Genomic DNA, 18,025 nt, shown 5'->3' with positions numbered 1-18,025 from the left:
GTATATAAATGTATAATATTCCTAAACTAGTTACTCCAAAGCAGTTAGCATGTATAGTGCAGATTTCCATGAGGTGTCACACTGCTTGCAGAGAACTAGGTAAGAGACTACTATATAATTCACAGCTCTGAAAGATTATGTAGCCAAAGAAAGAAGAGATCAGCTTTAACATGTCTTTTTAGTTTTAATTTATATATCTGTTGGATATAGTTGCATTATTAAAGATCCAGCATCTGGAAGGACACTTTTAGTAAGAGTAAATTAAATATAGTTCAAGTGAAAGCTTTACCAATGAAATGCATGGTCATCAAGACGACTCTTAAGAAATTTTGTCTCTTTTCTGCTCCAGTAATGTCATTGTAACAGTCAGTGAATTGGGTTGTTTTATGCAATACAGCAGGTATCATTTTACCATGTAATTCATTATTCTAGTTTAAATGCAACACTGTTGATGATCTGGTCTGTAGCTAACTTGGAGTAAATCCCCAAGGTAGCCACTCACCTACCCTTTTGCTACTGAAAAAATAATTGAAAACACCTGAACCTTCAGGGTGAAATAGAAGAGCAAGGCATTGCCACCAGTAACCCCTTATCTGGAGATATTTCATGCAATGCTCCAACTGGAGGATTCTACTGAACTTTGAGCCAATAAGTGAGTTAACTCTAAACTTCTCTGAGACGTACAAATGAAGGTTGCAACTGCAACTAGAATATTTCAAGTATATGATTTTGGTTATTTCGCATTTCTATTACACAGTCAATATATTTATTGTGGGGTTTTTTTAACTTGGAAATATCTGATTTACACTACTTAAGTTAAAATTTTTTGTCACTGTAGAACCTTTGGAAGGAATATCTGTATTCACTCACAAGGGATGAAAGGTGACTGAAAACATGGTGCAATGGCATGGACTTGCTCTAGTGTGTTTATACCATACAAATCGAGGGCATGGAAATATTTTGAACTTGCTCTGAGTTACAATCTGAAAGCGCTGGCTATCAAATACATATGAAAATGCTGCTTTGAAAGAAGCAACGTGAAAACAATGTATAACCTTTCTCAAAGGGGGAAAAAAAAGTGTGGAAAAGAAAGAGCATGCAATACCCATGTTACCAAAAAAAGCATGATTTGTTTGTTACTAAATATAGGGCAATTCTCTCAACAAGGTTTCAGACTTCAATTTGTTTTTACCAATGCCTGTGATCTCTTTCCAATAAAAGTTGGATGTCAAAGCTAGAACAACAATATGAAATTTAAAGCAGGTGTTTTCTAAAATAATGTTCACTGAATCCTACTAACTTTGTACTCAGGAGAGTGCACATATCCACACAAAGAGAACATTTTTTTCTTTAACCGATCTTTAGGACTTTTCTCTTAATCATGCAAATATTTTTCACCCTGCATTTTCTTTCCATTTACTTCTCTATTGAAAAATAAAACTCAAGTTTCCACAGTATTTAGCTACACTATCAAAGCTGAGCTTTACTTTATAAGGTTTCCTGTATAATGCATGTCTCTTAAGGATTTCAGTTCTATTTTATACAGTTCATACTAACGAGATCTCTGTTTTGGGAGAGCAGGGCCAAAAAGACATTCTTCTTGATAGAGAAGGTACTTCTAAAGATATTATTTCATCATGAAATATAGACATACATGAAATACAGAGTTTTACATATTCACAGAAGCTGATAATCAAAATTGGTTAATAATGAATTTATAATGATTTAAGTAAATTTATATTCTGAGCCTGCCCCTACATTTTGAATATCACAACAGCTTTTAATATCTGATCCCTAGCTATTTCCTCAAAGCTGTCATAATTTTATTAGACTATTTATTATTATATTCACTGAAAGGCAGCTATTTAATAATAATTAACATGTCTTCCAATATAAAAGATGAAAACATCTTTTAAAAAAAACATTGCTCTACTTTTATTCCATTGCAGTAGTCTTAAAAAGAACCATCTTCTTCCTCCAACTGCATATTTTTAAAATTATGGAAGAAAGAAAACAATGTTTACTACCTTTTTTTCCCTTTTTTGCCTGTTACATTTTTTTCATGGTGGTGTGAAAATTCAGGATATCTGACATACATAATGCAGTCAAATAATTTTTGAGAAGTCAAAAATTATATTGGTCATCTCTCTTTCTTTCCTCTTTGTAATGAAGATGTCATTTTAAATCAAAGCTTTCCGTTTATAAAAGTAGTGATTTAGTTTTAATAGCAATATGGTGTCATTCAGAACACTTCTCAGCATTCCCACGGTGAATGCAGAAATTTATCTTGACTTAGTCCATAAATGCCCTCTGGTGACTATCTCAAAAAATGCAAGCAGTTTATCCTTAGATATTACCTTTTTCAATCACCAGTACGGTAGTTCAGCCAACTAATGTTGAAATCATAACAGGAAATAAGCAAATAGAAATTTTAGAGATAAAACTTCTGTGTGTAAAAGGCTTTCTTTAATTTCTGTTTGGTATGTCAAGCCTGAGGTTTTAAGGGAAGAAATGGCAAGACTGACCTGATGCAATTCTCAGTTCCTATGGATTTAAAATGCTGTTTACAAGAGAGTTATGATAGAAAACCTTAATTTACTTAAATAGCAATTTGAAAAATAGAGATGCGACCAACAGGTCAAAGAGAAAGCAATGCTGAGAATTTAGAAATCAGAAAAATTGTCCATAAAATGAATATTAAAACATTTTTTGAACTATAGAAAGGTTTATATAAAGGTCAGACTAGTAAATTGAACTGAAGCAGCTTTCCTTAAAATTTCAGGTAAACTACAAAATTATTTACACATATTAGAGCTTATTAGTTCTTTCTTTACCTAACAAATTTCCCTATGTGTTACAGATCATTGTTCTCTAGGTTGCAACAAAATTACTGAATTTGATACCATTTCATCACCTGTGCATAGAGAGCACTTACAGTTTGCTCTTACAGTGTGTCCGTACTTCATCTCTTGGATTTTATCAACCTAATATAAATAAATATTTGAAATTTTCATTTGTAAAACTTATAGGATCAATAGAAAAATCTCCAGCTTATAAATATGCACTGCATACTATTTAATTTGCTCGCTCAATTGAAAATTTTCCTCAGAAGAGTTCCTCTATTTGACATCTCATTCAAGGCAATTCTGGAAATCTCTCTAAGAGAAGGTCAAGAAAAGCTTTCCAGGTTAGTCTGAAGATGCACAGAATGAAGGCAATAGCTCAGAACTGTCAGTAGAAAGAAAACTAAGAATTTTAGAAGTTGGAAAGGTAAAGGTAGGAAAATATGCCATTACCCACCTGATGGCCTGGTAAGAAAAAATGTACTGTGTCAGTTCCCACAGCTCACTAGGACATTCCATGGAATGGATCAGGTTAATAAATACATACATGTTTTATCCTTTCCTTAGAAACATTCTAACCAAACACTGCATGCCTTAATAGAAACAAAGAAAAAAAAAAAAAATCAGGTTACTCTATCCTCATTTAATATTTTTCCCTTCAAGCACTAGACATGTAATTTAAAACAATATAAAATGCATTGAATTTGCTGAGACTAAAACAAGATAGCCTGAGGGCATCCAGAAACATTCCAGCAATGAGTTTGTGGAATGCTTTTGTAACAGTTGGTTTGATCCAAAATATCTGTATTGAAAAATAATTTCAAATTTACGATAGCCTTAACCCCATTAAAATAATGCACTCTAATATGACGGAATAAATATAAAAACAAAGAAAAAGTCATACCTTGCAATTCAATTCTCTTTGGGGAATCTGGCCAAGAACAAAAAACCCGTTGTTGTTCCATAAGTTAGCAAAGAAATGCTCTTCTTTTACAATGCTCTGATAATATACCTAGAGAATAACAGCACTCAGCAGTCACATTGAGTACAGATTTGATTTGCTACATTATTTCAAATGCATCATTAAACAGTGAAAATCATGTCTTATAAAGATATCTTAGCTGTGTCAACAAGTTAATCTTAAGAAAAAGGTTTGATTTTTCCTGTGTGTGACAAGATGCCAAACCATGATGTTTCCTAAAATATAAGATTTACTATACTCAGTGTTCCTAAATCTAAATATGTCCAGAAAACTAGTTTGCTTGACAAGCATAAGCACTGTCATGACAGACAAAAAACCCAATACAAAACAACAACAGCAAAAAACTATATACAAAAAAAGACCCAAACCCCTAAAACTGTGCCTAATCTATTGTAAGTACAAATGGAAACATCGATCTTGTGTGTTAACTTTCACTATTTTAGAAGTTAGCTAAATTACCAGATAAAAATAAGCCTTAGTATTGATTGAATAAAAGAAAATAAAATAGGCGGTTTAAGTGCCCCATGACTGTTCCTTTCACTAAGAAATAAAAATAATTTCCTTTAGGACTCTCTGTGTTATCTAGTGTCAGGGCTTGGGACATTAGGATAGGTGGAACTAGATGATCTTTAAGGTCCCTTCCAACCCAGGCCATTCTAAGATTCTATGATTCAGTGTTTGTGCAGGAGGCAATTGTAATAGGCAGGTAGGTAGGTAGGTAGCTCTCTAAATCCTTCAAATGCACATAAAAGTAGCTCCTGTAGCCGTGAGTTTTACCACTTTCATCTTCATCTTTCCCTAGTTTCTCATGTTTAGGTAAATTCACAAGTTGTAGAAATTTCCTTATAAGATGTTTGCAGGTTCTGTCATCCCTTCCTGTGTTTTTGTCACATTTCTTCCTTAGTGTGATGCTGACAAATAATACTTCTTATTAGATATGGCAGGTGGAATGAAAATATTCCATGTAGACTGTACCCCCTGGAAATGATCAATAGCTTTATTTTTACATTGCATGTGTTTTTGGTGTGTCATTGTTATAGACAAAGGAACCCTGCCCAGTATGAATACCATACTTTTATCAAGATGAATCTGGAATGCATCCTAGGTTATACATCTGCTTGCTCCATCTAATTTACATATCAGAAGATATGCTGACCAGGGGATATGGAGAGTAATTATATGTATTACAAGTTGTTAGGCTACTATTTCTACAACTGGCAAAGACTCATCACCACCACCCCCTAAATCTAAATAAGCTTCTGGTGATCTGGCTGTCAGAAGCAAGTTAGAATGCTTGTGTGCCAGATACAACTAGCTCTACTGTGTTTACATGCTATCGTGGACATATTGCAAGATTGTCACAAAGTAAACATTTTGCCACTGACCAGAGGACAATAGCTTTTAAACATCCTAACATTATATATTGCACTTAAGATTCTTTATCCTTTCTGACAGCTTCCCATTTCTTTACTAATTGTTTTTCATAAGCTGTGTTCATCTAGTTGATGAGCTCTGGACAAAAGCAGTGGTAGAGGCAGATTGAAAATAAATGAGCTGCCTTTAAGGAACAGAGTCTCTTACAGTAGCTGCTATAGCTGGTTGTCCTGTCCCTCCAAACACACAGGGACAGTGTCAAGACAGCAGAACACCACTCTTTGCTCACAGTGTGCTTCATAAGTGAAATGGCATATTAAAGTGAGGCCAACACTACAGGAAACCACCTAAGTTTTGCTACTGTGAATGTTGCTTGACACATGTCCAACAATTAAGACTAATTATTGGGTAGTATAATAATTGGTACCTTAGTTTTAAAGAACTTTAAATTGGTTTGAATCTCAGCTGTCAAACGGTATATGTCAGTACTCAGGTGAGTTACTAGAGAAGAACTAGTTTTTGCATGTTTCCCTTGAGAATCCAACACAAAAGTTGGCTTTTCTTTGTTTTTCCTGCTGTTCTTTGTTCTTCGTGCCCCATCAGGAATGCTGAAACAGTAGCCCAGGTCTTTTATACACACGCAGAGTAAGTGTATAGCATTATACACAGTGTCAGATCCAGAATGCTTGAAAAAAGATTAGCAGGGAACATGCAATCTAAAGTAGATGTGTTGGTTAGCAGTGACAAGTGTCTAAGGGGCAGACTGTCATTTTGTAGAGAACACCTTGGTGCAACCACTTAAACATGCACTTGTATATAAACCTTTTGGCATGAATCTGAATTTGCTCTGAATTACAAAGGTCAAAATTCTGCTTGCTACTGACTAAATGAGAAATGTAAAATTAAAATTCTGACAGATTTTCAAAAGTATCCAATATTTTTAAGTAGATTTAAATGCTGATTTAGCATCAGCAGCTCAGCAGAAGGCATTGCTCCATCTACTTACCCTGCCACATATTTCCTTCAGAGAAGTAGGACACTAAAATTGTCCTTAACTCGCCCTTAAAGGACTGGTAAGGAATGTAGGATGTCCAGCAAGAGATCTTTCATGTCTATGCTGTTGAAGAAATCAGGGCAAAATTTACCCCAGGTCTGGGTTCAGATAAGAGTCGACAATTTGATTTGATATGGACACACTGAGATTTCTTTGCTTGTTAAAAGTGTATGCTCAGAAAAGCACATTTCTTGAGAATAGGTTTCCTCAATGATGTGCTAATACACACTTATGTTCTAAACTTCAGTAGCCACTTTTGAAAAATAGCCTTTATCTTCAGAACCATTTGTATAAATGTTTCAAGTTAGTAGGTTTGGCTTGTACAAAGAGAATGACAATAATAACTGTCACAGAAAGTCCCATAACTATGACTTGTATGTAACAGTAGTCAATATTGAAACCTTGTATTAGTGGTGATAGGGTGTAGCTAGAAAACTTTCATCCATTGATTTAAGCTTTCATATACATTAACGTAATGACTTCTACAGAGAAAGCTTATGATAGTTGTTTAGTACAATACGTATTTAGTACATATGTTTCTAATCATACTTAAGAATCTTATTTCTCCATAACAGTTGTGAAACATGCACAGTCATCTAAAGAGAGGATACACTATTCTGTTTGATAATGAAAAATGTCTTGAATACTTAGGTCAAAAGAAAAACATTATAAATTCAACATTGAATTAGGTATATTAAGTTCTTTTTATTACCTTAAGTAGTCAGAAATCAGTCAGAACCAAAGTATTCCAAAAGTTCAGGGTCCTGAGAACATTAGAAAGTAATTGATATTGCACTCTACAGTAGGTAAAGAATTTCTTATTTATTCAGTAAGTCACCACACTTCCCTTATCTCATACTTTCTGTATATACATGAAGAGATTATTGATTTGATTCTCCTGTCAGAGGTGGTGTGATGTCTGATCATGAGGTGAAAGAAAATTTAAGTAGGCCACAAATTTGGATCAGATGTGCTATATAACTCCCATAAAAGTTCTGCAATCCTCATGCTCACAAGCTTTTCTCCTTCTTGTTTTTCCTTATTAGATACGGTCTTTAGAAATATGAGGTGTTCAGTGTTACCACATGATCTTGTATCAGTACAACATCCAGCTTCCAGCATGGAATATCATTTTAGAAGCTAAGAAAATGTAAAATTTAATTTCCTCAGCCAAGTTAACCATGTGCTGGATGTTAGCAGACATCTATAAAAAGCTACCAATAATACGGAACTGGGTTTGTAGTATTGCATCTAGCAAGAGATTTTAGCTACTCTATTAGTTCTTTATAATTATAGCTGGTTTATTTCCTATATCTGGAGATTATTGAATATAGTACCTACATTATTTGAGAGCCATCCAATATGAGCAATCACATTCATTAATCTTTGAATTGCACAATATTAATCTAAAAAATATTAAGATCTTAGTCTAGAAATGGAATTTGGCTGTACAGGTGACAAATACATTTTAATGGCTAAAGTGCCTTCAGTTAAAAGAAGTCTTATTTCAGGCTTTACAGATTTATTTTTATTCTTCAACAAATAAAATAAAATAAAATATTAAGTAGTTACAAAAATTAGATATAGTATTTCAACATTGTTTTCTGTGACTCTGATTCTGTTCCATGATTGTATTCCAGAGGCAAATTATTATACATTATATTACCATAAGTTTTTCCTTTTAACTTTGGAAAAGTTGTTCAGAAGACTTAATAAGATTTGATGCAAATAATTTGTGAGATACATTAGAAAGTTTCATAATTGTATTTAACTAAATCCTCTTTAAAAAAGATCCCACAGCATTACAGATTTGCTAGGTATGGTCCAAACAGGTTTAGAATTATTTCTTCTTTATTTTTGAGAAAGTAAATTGCCCCACTATCTATACTGTGACAAGAAACTGAACTGTACTGAACCTTTCTAGGATATGTGTGTTAGTCCAAGTAACTATAGAACTGTAAACATTGATGATGACTTATTAACTGCTTCTTTGGGATGTGCAACAGACAGAAGTTGCCCCAGAAAAATAATTTTTTCTTGATAGTGATATCTAAAATATAATGCTGTTTATTTTAGTACAGGGTTCTCAGTGCGCATTCCAGATGTAAAAGGTCTGTTGTTAAAAACATCCATTTACAGGTGTGCAATGATCTAAGAACAAGAAGTAGGGGTGAGACCATTCTGAAGGTGCAGACTATAACGAGAGGAATTACCTTTTCTCCTTCTGCATTTCTTTTCCTTATCAAATATTTGCAGTGCCTCAATTCACATTAAGTATCATTTATGTCTACACACATATATATTCATATGTGCTTAAATGAATAAAATGTAAGATATGATCACTTAAGGGAACAGGATACTTTAATTACAGCATTTTAGCGGTGTTAAAATTCTAAGAAACATCTGGAAGATCAGATAAAAGAGATAAATGTTTAGCTTTGTTATGAGTAACACACTAACATACAATTAGGTTTTAATGGTTGTAACTTAACAGAACTGTTGTATGAAATATTTTGTTTAGCATTCATTAAAAACTGCTAATGTACTTGTGGCTTTTCATGGACTATATTTTTATGCATATTATTAGTGGAATACAAATATGCAAAAACCAACAGTTTGGTGCTATAACGTGAAAAGAAATTTACACCAATCTTATTTTTAATTTGTATGGGAACAATTTTACCACAAATTCCATATTTTAATAAAACTATCCCAATTCTATTTTTTAAACTCATTTTGTCACTGTTTTGTAACAGAAACACTGTAAATATTATAGATGTGGTAAACTATTATACTTGTTTTCTTATAAATGAAATGATCTGTGCCAACACTGACAAAATGAATTAATGTGTTACTAAGGCAACAGTCACATTATATGCTTTCTCTTTCACAGTATGCGGTAGAGCATATGGTTTACTCTTAATGGAACACTAGCTTCTCATTAACATACCAGTAGCAATGTCAGAACTTACAAACTAGCATAACAGAGAAATGGGAAAACTTATAAATTAGACCCTTTCAGTATTATTGAATAGAAAATGACTGATGTTCCAAGGTACAATATTTAGCTAATACAGTGCCCTTTTCTGCATCTTTCTTCTCAAAGGAAAGAAAAACAGAAAAAACCCAAAGCAAGAAACCCACAACTTTTTCTTGTTACAAATGCAAATATTGAGGTCCTGTTCTACTTTAAAGTGATTGACATTCTTATCATTTTTAAAAACATGTTTCAATATTTCTCTTTCTTATGCCATGTTTTACATAAGCTTTGTCTTCTCAGGAACATATTAATACCGACATCTACATGGGGAAATAGAAGTGCTCACTTCTACAATGGATTATCCCTACAGTAGATACAGTAAAACAAACAGGAATTGTAAAATGAACTGTGAAGTTTCCTTGACCATTCAGGATCGTGCAAAAGAAATGGATATACCAGTTCGTTGGATCATCCTGTGGGAACAAAACAATCCATCAGATTCTCATCGGAGTGGTTTGGTGTTGGCTACCATATAAAAACCAGTTTCCCCAACTGGAAAAGTTACAACTAGTGTATGCACACTGAAGTATTTTATCTTTTTTGCCTAATGTCTTGGGAGTGTCTGTGGCAGGACAGCACTAGGGGGTAAGTGTGTGCTGTAAGGAGAGAGACTCTATAAAGTTTTCTTATTTTATGCCTTTACAAAGAGATCGAGTGTGAATTCTGAGTGTGACTGACTATGGCAACAGCAGAATTAAAACTCCATGCGTGATTAGTACTTCTAGTTTAAAAATCCATAACAACTAATCTTTCCCTCTAGAAGTTAACAAAACCCTCCAATAATGAAGAAAATACATATTTATACTGTATTTCTTTTGCTTCAGTACTCTTATTGCTACATCTCAACACATCAGTGATAACAGCCAGACGATGACCTGGTCGTAAGTGCTTGTCTTCTAAGTCACTGCAGGGGTAAAACTTGAACTGTCTAAGGCTGGGTCAGTTCAGGGTTCCATGAGAACTGAAATCTGAAGTTGAAATTCCAAATATTTGATACCACAAACTATTGAATCTCTAGTCCCTTGGTAGGCTGCAAAACATACCAAGGAAAAGAAAGTGCCACATCCCACTGGATTCAGCATGAATCATTACTTTTCCTCACAGTGAAACTCTTACTTCAGCAGTAGCTGGTCCAGTGAATCAGAGAAATTATATAAAATAACTCTTGGAGGATCACCACAACCTTGTCCTTTATGTTATATTAGTTTAAAAATTGTAACTATAGGTGGGTTTTAGAAGTTTGAATGTTATACTGTGTTGAGGGCACAAGAAAATCTTGATTAAAAAATTATGTGTCATGAAATACAACGATACCATTTCAGACAGACATTTAAAGTAATGAAAGACCAAAAGTTTGCTCAACTTAGTCTGCTGACAATTTTCTTCTTACTTATTATCAATTAATTTTTGAACCCCCTTTTTCATTCTTATTCTTTCATTTGTGCATTTCTTTTAACTCTGCAAAATGCTCTTCTGTTGTTGGTGATGTTTCTACAAATAATATTTAATGACCCAAGCCCCTTAGAGTCAGCAAACAGTAACCACAGGCTGAGACCAAAGAAAGACAAGGCTCTACAGTCCGAAAGCAAGAGCTGTTTATACCCAGGTGCTTGTGGGGGTGTGTGTCTGTGTGTGTGTGTAAATAAACACAGTAAGGCATACTTCATTTGTGGAATCCTATTCTTCCATTGAGAGGAAGTCATCAACAAAAAAAGTGTAATTATCAGACTGGCCTAGCTTCTCTTTTTTTCAACTGTATTGTGTATCTGCACCTGAGTGAACCCTTATCTCACCTCATCGAGGACACCTAAGCTGAGTATCAGTTTAACGTCAATAACACAGATTGTTACTGCAATTAGTTCTACACTAATTTGGCAGTGATGTCTGTCCTGTATATATTTTTACTAATAGAAGTAGTACATCCATATCATTTGTAGAATATAAACAGGTTAAGGAGGAGGAAGCTTTGCAAACTACTTCAACTTTATGAAACAAAAAGATAATTTCCCTAAGTACAAATTGCTTGTTAGCTCTATTCTTTCACAATCAACCTCTGCTAAAGAAGCATTCATTTTTAGCATTCACCTCTGCACTTCAGCATTACAGGAAGTACACTACCATTGAACAGTAATGCTGCTAACTCCTTCCACTTCAATAAAAATAAAATGCAAAGGGTTGTTTATTATTTCAGCGTAGACTCATCACTTGATCTGGTCACTTCCTCACTGGACTATACCACTTCTACAGGGAGAAATGAGTGTTTGTGAAGGAGTTGCACAGTTATTTGTAATTGCGTTACAATACAGTACATGGTAATAAATGTCTCTTAATGAAGTTACTGATTCAAACAGATAATTAAAACATATGTCTATCTGACTCCGGTTTCTGCCAGTTTTATGTGGCCACTATACTGCCAGCATCTTTGTTATGTTTAGATAAAGAAACTCTGTGTGGCACTAACAATGAACAATCTATGTTGTTTTAACAATACTTAAGGCAATTGCTGAAATAAACATTTGGTCCAAGCTGGAGAATTACAATACTCTTGTAATTCTGGTGAGGTGCATATACTCTACAGTGGTTTATTTTCCTAGGAAAGCATTATTTCATTGACTTTCTGCTGGTGTTAAGACTTAAAGTCTTAGCTTAGGCATCATGCAATGCCAGGTATTCTCTTCAAGAGAGAAAATTAATTAGAGAGCAAAGGAAGCCAGCATGCTTATCATTTGATCAGGTCATTGACATAAGTGCTTCGCACCTTTTTAAAGCCAAAAGCTGTCTTGTACACCTGCTCAGAGGTCTCATCAATTTTATTTGAGCAAGGCAGTTTTTTTAAGCTTGTCCAAGGAAAAAGGTGGCAATTTTGACGGAGAGGGAAAAAGAAAGATGTGTTGCAAGCTCTTTATCTTGATCTCATTGTTTGTTTCTGCACTGATGTATGTAACAAAACAAAGAGGATTTAATCACGGCAAACAGAGGACTATTGGCACCCAGAGGGATCTCATTTTCTCTCTTACTAGTCTATTTCGTTTCAGGTTGCAACATCTTCTTTTCAGCCTATCCATGAGGCCGAGTTTCTTACCTGGGGCTTAAACTTGTGAGGCGTGAAGCTCTTTTGTTTTGACAGGTGCTCTTTGCTACACATCAGCCTGGCATTGGTGGCACTAATACACAGAACAAACTCAGATATGCTAATGACTGCCGTTATCAAAATTCTGTCTGTAATGAGTTTTATTAGTTTACTTCAGTTTTAATTCTTAGCATAAAGTGGTAAAAACAAATTGTGCTGATACAAGAGTGAGAAAGATGGTTGTTCGTTATGCCTTGTATGGATTTCTCTGGTTTCTATAAAATCTCTGGAGTAATAGAAATATCATATACTAGTAAGAATCAGACCATAACCTCTGTCATAGGATAGCTGCATGCAAGGTGTTTCAAATGTAAAGAAAATGTGCAGAGGGAACTTAAAATAGTCCTATTACAGAAAAAAAATTGGTTTTTGCTGACCAGCTGCCCTGATCCTTACATATTATTTGCACATTTTGACTCCTAACTGCTGGAGTAGAAGGTGATAATATAATATTAATATAATACCAGCAATAAATAATAACACATCTTTAAGAAGAAAAGGTGGACGCTAAGGCCTTAAAGTTGTGAACCAATATCCTTGCATTGCCTTGCCTTGCATTACCTTCCCATGCCCCCCTCCCTTACAATGCCTTCCTTTCCCAGAATCCTTCATCACTTATATATTCCTAGGTATATCTTAGGTACAATTTGATGATTAAATTCTAAATATTTATTTTAATTTTGTCAATTATATTATGTGGAAGTGATGTACACATTGTTCTTTTGTGGTTTAGAAGGAGGTTTTAGATCTCACACTGCAGGGGTAAAAAGCCTGAAGAAGCAAGGAATATCGGGTATGGACAAAACGTAGGAAAAAAGAAAAGAGAACTCTCTAGGTAGAGGATAGCAATTAAATTCAAGGTACAATATAGCAAAATTATTGCTAAACACTAATTCAGTTACAATTTTTTTGATTGCTCTAGTGATTTCAATCCAGTTTTAGAAGAATGACTATCCCAGTGGTTTGGTAGGGGTTTTTTTCTATGCTTTTCTTTGTACTTTGAAATAAAAATACAGCTGTGGAACCTTGTAAAAACAAGAATGCATCACTTCTCTGGAAGCTATTCAGATCTTAGTGTATCTGAACTGTCTATAAGAGGTCAAAAATTTGATAACTTGGATCTGATGTCATCAAAGGTTTTTATTTTTCTCACCTCTAATTTTATCCTATTAGTAAACTTTGGGAAAAGGTGACATTTCATTGTCCCACTACAACACTGGCTAGAAAGGTGTGTCTTGTCATCCCCATTTCAAATAACTATGAAAGATGATGTCATAGAATCTTTAAGGATGGAAACGTCCTCCAAGATCATCAAGTCCAACCATTAATACTGCCAAGTGTACCACTAAAACAAGTCCTTTAGTGACACATCTATATGTTTTTTGAACACTTCCAGGGATAGTAACTCCACCACTCCCCTGAGTAGCCAATTACAATGCTTGACCATGCTTTCAGTGAAGAATTTTTTCCAAATATTCAATTTGTGTATACTTAAGATATTTATCAGATATACAATACATGTGTTTCATAATCTTGCCCCTTTTAATGAACTGGCTTGCCTACTATGATTAAAGCAATCAGAGAAAATCTAAGTAAACCTAAAACCAGCGTGAAGTACTGCTTATCAAAAACAGTAGGGTTTCAGGCCTCAACTTTTTTTTTTGGAAAAGAAAAGGGATTTTTTTTTTTATCTGTCTGTGAAACACAAGTTTGTTAAACTCTCATGGGTTTTTTGTTTGTTTATTTGTTTTGGTGGTTTTTCGTTTGTGGTTTGGCTTTTTTTTTTTTGTTGGAAGGGTACTCTTGACACTTGAAAACAAAATTCTGCATAAACAACTGTTTGGATGCCAAATATTTGATCACTTTTATTTACAGCTTCCAAGAGCTACATTCATACAGACTCCTACAAGGGAGAAGGGGCCTTTATTAAGACTTTGAAATCTGGAAGGGAAATTTTGCCCAGGACCACCAGCACAGTACTTGCCTACAGCTGAACTCCTAGGAGATATTTTAACTTAGTGCTGGCAGGTGCTCCTCTTTCAAGGTTTCATCCTGATGCCCCATGTTTACTTACATTAGGTACTTTGGAAGGATGAAGAGTGGAGCAAATGCTGATGAGATTTGACCTGTGATTCCAGAGTTCTGGATGTTGGTGATGTGCTTTTTAAAATAGGCATCAGTTTCTCTCAGTGAATTGGGCAGGAAGGAGAGAGGAAAGCCTTGCCACATTACCCCAGTTCTGTTATTTTCAGGCAGCTCTGTTTAAAGTCACAAGGTTTTGTAACCTTGTATGGGCAGATGGACCTAAAATCTTGCAATCCAGATTAAAATTTACATCAAAATACAAGCAAGGAGCAGCACTAGTAAATGTGACAATTCACTAAAATTAGAGAGAAACTGAGCTTACTAGGCTTGTTGGTAAATGTCTGGAGTACAGGGAAATGTGCCTCAAAGTATGTCTATGTAAAGCCTGGAATCAAAGCCTCAATGGCTTTCAGGTACAACTTGCACTACTGTTGGTGAGCCTTTCATGACTGTTAGATTGCTCTCCAAATCAGGTCTTGGCCAGGGCTACAGAGATTAAAAATAATTGAAAAATAGTCCACTGTTCACCAATAAATGTTTTCTTTGTTTGCCTGTTTGTTGGTTAGCTGATTTTTTACACTGAAGCTCTTGGATGCAAGTGCTTTCAGCTTGGGGGATGATTGAGGGCACAGCTGGTTTCTTTGTCAGGCCTGAAGATCAGGGTCAGAAGAAGTGGAGTTTTATTCCAGAATGTGGAATGTTTTTCTTTTTCTTTTTCTCTTCTAATCAACTCTAAAACATAAACATAAGGACAGAAAAAAAATGTATCAGACAGAAGCTTGTGGAAAAGAGTTTTTCCATAGGTACTATACCAACCAGCTTCCAGCCTCTCAATGAGGTCCGGGGGGGAGGGTGGGGGGCTTGAAGTTCTGTCTACAATATTCAATCAAAAGGTTTTGCCCTTGATAGGGAGGATAACTAGGATGAGGTTCTACATCCATCATGTGGAAGAAATTAGAGTGTCTATATGTATCATTTCTTCAGGAGTAAAAAAAACCCCTATTGTCTTAATAAACCTTGCCCTTGTTCTTTTGTCCTGTTGTTTTCTGGATTTGTCATTGAGACCTTGCTTTTGCACTTCCTGCACATTACTGCCTCTCTGTTCCATCTTAACTCAGTTTAACACAGCAAAGTCTCTTCACAGCAAGGTTGACCTAGTTGTTTCACAACCCTTCCAGATTTTTTAGTATGCAACACGATACTTAGTTTGGCTTGTCTAGTTGTAATTATTTGCTACTTTGATGGAGTACTGTATTAATCCCATATTCTCCTTGCAAAAATGCAAATAATGTGTGAATCTATCAATGCATAATTTCCGGAATGTAAACATATAGATAATCACATCAGATTGCAAAACCCACCTTGTTTTCAAGTCTAAGATGCATTTCCCTACTTTCTCTTTTCTACTTTTATTCTCGGGACTGCAGGCACAAGACCTACAACTATAAGCTCTAGTTGCTCTAAGCAGTGGAGTCACTACCTGATAGCAGTTTGCTTGCGAATTGCGGCAGGTGGAATGAGAAGCTTGGAGCTGATGAGGCATTCTGCTGAGGGAAGACATAGAGTCTTTCCCCATCTTCCTGAAGACAGATGAATTTCCAAGATTTTCATAAATAGGGACAGATAAAAAAAAAAGCATTACATTTAGGATATTTGTTCTTTTTCCAGAACTTTATATCTCCTCCCTTGTATTAAGTAAAAACCAATCCTATTTTAAAAAAGGAGGACAAAACTTTTGCTACAATGAAAGTTGATTGCATCATTGATTTGGCGCTTGAAGGGTTAAATTGTAAACCCGAGAGCTCACTTTTCAGAGAGATTCTAGGACTTTAGGTAACAATAGAGTTTGAATTTACTGCTGGGATAGGAAGTTGAACAGCAAGGTTCAGCTTTTCTGAGGGAATCTAAGAATAAGCCAAGAGGCCAGAAGGTTAAAGGGCAGTGCTCAGGCTTCCCATCAGTTCCAGAGACTCCAAACATTCAGGCATTCAGTGGCTGGATTCCCTCATGACACTCAGATGAATGGCCAGTAGGAACGAAGAACTAAAACTGGTCCTGCTTTCAACTCTGTAACTTGTACCCTCCCTTATTAATTTAAATGGAGTTAATAATCAAAGAATAATTCTGCTAAAAGTGATAGGCAAGAAAAAATAAAAACATATTTTCTCAAATGACTTTGACCATTATTCCCTTTATGTTGAACTGCAAGCAGAAATGCAGATAAACCCAGTGCATGTACAGAGAGCTCTGACTCCATTGTCTTTGGCCATGAATGTGTGCAGTAAGGTGTATTTTGCACTAAATATAGCAGTTTAGAGGATGTAGCTTATTAGAGTTTCTCAGAACATATAGTTTAGAGGGTTTCCTGAAGCTCAGAGAACAAGGTTTAGGGAGTTACAGCAGTAAGACTAGAGGTTAGGAAAGAAGAGCTGTTGTAGCTCATCATTGTGCAGTAGAAAGACTGATTAATATTATAACATTTATTAATGACTCCAAGCAGCTAGGGACTATCCTGTGTGCTGCTTTTGGCTAGGATGAGAAATGTATTCTGAGTTCTTTTTCTGGTTGATTACAAAGACCATGCACAATTTTTTATTTCCCTTTTCGCTGTAGATAACAAAAAGGTGAGAACATCTTTGTTCATAATTCCATTTGCTTATCCAGCTGTTAAATTTTTGCCCCAGTTCTTTAATTTTTGACAACATTACATTACATTTAGGCTGTTTCTTTGATGAATAAAATAGCACCATACTGTAATTTTTCCTCCTGGAATCCTGATGGTCTCTACACTACTTTGCTTTCAGTCCCCCTGTGTTTATTTTCAATTATTATGCTCCTTGTATTATACATTCTGAGTGATTTTGTGTGTTTTGAGCAATGGCTTCTATAATTTCTGATTTCACAGAATCATAGCGTGGTTGGGGCTGAAAGGGAGCTCCAGAGGTCATCTAGTCCAATCCTCCTGCTAGAGCAGATTGACACAGAACAGGTTGCACAGAACCACATCCAGGCAGATTTTGAGTATCTCCAGAGAAGAGGACTCCACTGCCTCTCTGGACAATCTGTTCCAGTGCTCTGTCACCCTCTGTGTTAAGAAGTTTTTCCACATGTTCAGACAGAACTTCCTGTGTTTCAGTTGGTGCCTATTGTGCCTTGTTCTGTTGCTGGGCACCACTGAAAAGGGTCTGCCCCCATTCTTTTGACTCCTGCTTTTAAAATATTCCTATGCATTGATAAGATCTGTTATCAGCATTTTCTGCCTCAGGCTGAACAGGCCCAGCCCCCTCAGCCTTTCCTCACAACAAAGATGCTCTAGTCCCCTAATAGGTTTTGTAGCCTCTGCTGGACTCTCTCCAGTAGCTCCACGTATTTCTTGATCTGGGCAGCTAGAACTGGACACAGCACTCCAGATGTGGCCTCACCAGGGCTGAAGAGAAGGGGAGAATCACCTCCCTTTCTGTTTTAGTAGAGAAGTTTTTGTACCCATATTTCACATGGGCACTAGCATGCTTCTAGA

The 18,025-nt window shown here is 35.5% G+C and overlaps 1 long non-coding RNA gene across 2 annotated transcripts in view; it reads right to left on the bottom strand.

The window, feature by feature from the left end:
* Positions 1 to 18,025, bottom strand: part of LOC116446050 — a 29,028-nt gene that overhangs the window by 9,833 nt on the left and 1,170 nt on the right. Inside the window, exons 2-3 of one of the 2 annotated variants that reach the window (XR_004241015.1) lie at positions 3,748 to 3,855; positions 3,301 to 3,436 (exon numbers count right to left, since the gene is read on the bottom strand). This is a non-coding gene — a long non-coding RNA (uncharacterized LOC116446050). Of the gene's footprint in view, positions 1 to 3,300; positions 3,437 to 3,747; positions 4,046 to 18,025 lie in introns of those variants that run through there. The other variant, XR_004241014.1, reaches the window with a different exon arrangement.

Source organism: Corvus moneduloides, chromosome 6 (assembly GCF_009650955.1).
Source record: "Corvus moneduloides isolate bCorMon1 chromosome 6, bCorMon1.pri, whole genome shotgun sequence".
Classification (NCBI taxonomy): domain Eukaryota; kingdom Metazoa; phylum Chordata; class Aves; order Passeriformes; family Corvidae; genus Corvus; species Corvus moneduloides.
Note: the sequence above shows the minus strand (reverse complement) of the source record. Positions and strands in the feature narration are given on the sequence as shown.